This window comes from Gossypium hirsutum, unplaced genomic scaffold (assembly GCF_007990345.1).
Source record: "Gossypium hirsutum isolate 1008001.06 unplaced genomic scaffold, Gossypium_hirsutum_v2.1 scaffold_551, whole genome shotgun sequence".
Lineage (NCBI taxonomy): Eukaryota > Viridiplantae > Streptophyta > Magnoliopsida > Malvales > Malvaceae > Gossypium > Gossypium hirsutum.
The window spans coordinates 19,426-20,570 of record NW_024403106.1 but is presented as its reverse complement, the minus strand read 5'-3'; positions in this window follow the sequence as shown (position 1 = coordinate 20,570).

Here is a 1,145-nt window from a genome sequence, read left to right as displayed (position 1 = left end):
AGTGAAATTTTCTATTATAAATCAAGCAAAATGGATTCCGAGCCTAAACCGAGGAAAGAATAAGGTTGTGGACTAAATCGAATAATTAGTCATATTTGTGTACCAAGGTAATTTCATGTGTAAATAAGGCAACATTACATTATTATATGTTTTTAATGCTTTAATATTGCATGAATTGTGTAATTGTCCTTGTGGATTTAATTAATGACGACTCAATGACGATTCAACAAAGTTTGATATCTCGAAACCCCGGTTGAACCTTAGGAATAGTTCGGATACAAATGTCATGACATTAGGGTTATGTATGATCCCATGTAAGACCATGTCTAGGACATGGCATTGGCATCAATATTTGATCCCATGTAAGACCATATCTGGGAAATGGCATTGCCATCGATATGAGACATCGTGTAAAACCATAGCTAGGCTATCGACTCAATCTGTGATCCCATGTAAGACCATATCTGTGATATGGCATTGGCATCTTACTATGTGCATGAGAGTTCTCGATCATTCTTTACTATTCCAAGTGGTTCAACAGGTAATCCAGTGATTATGTCAAATAGATGACAAGGTATGATCATGTTGAAAGGGTGCAGGTATGTACACAATGCTCATAAATATTGAGATTATGAATCGATGAGACCTTAGTAAGAAGTGAATGAATGAATTATGAGCATGATTTTTATTGTACATTATGTAAATGTCATGACTTAAAATGTACCTATGATACTTGATGACATTGTGATAAATATTATTACATTATGTGTATAATAATGCATGGTTAATATTGTTAATTATTTACATGCAAATTTACTAAGCTTTATGCTTACTCCCCTTTTTTTTTATTTTTTTATAGTATGGCCAAGCTAGCTCAGGGATAGAAGGACGTTGGGGCTCAATTCACACTATCAAACCAATCTTTTGGGTATAGTGAATTCAAATATTTTGAGTATGGCATGTATAGGGACTTGATCTTTTTGTTATATGTTATATTGATTTAGCCAAATGTGTTGGCTTATAATGATTTGATGATTCATTTTGTATATAGCCATGTGATATGGCTCATATTAATTATGGGGATGTAATCCTTTTCATATATACATGCATGTGCTATGGTCACTCATGATGTGGTTAAATTCATT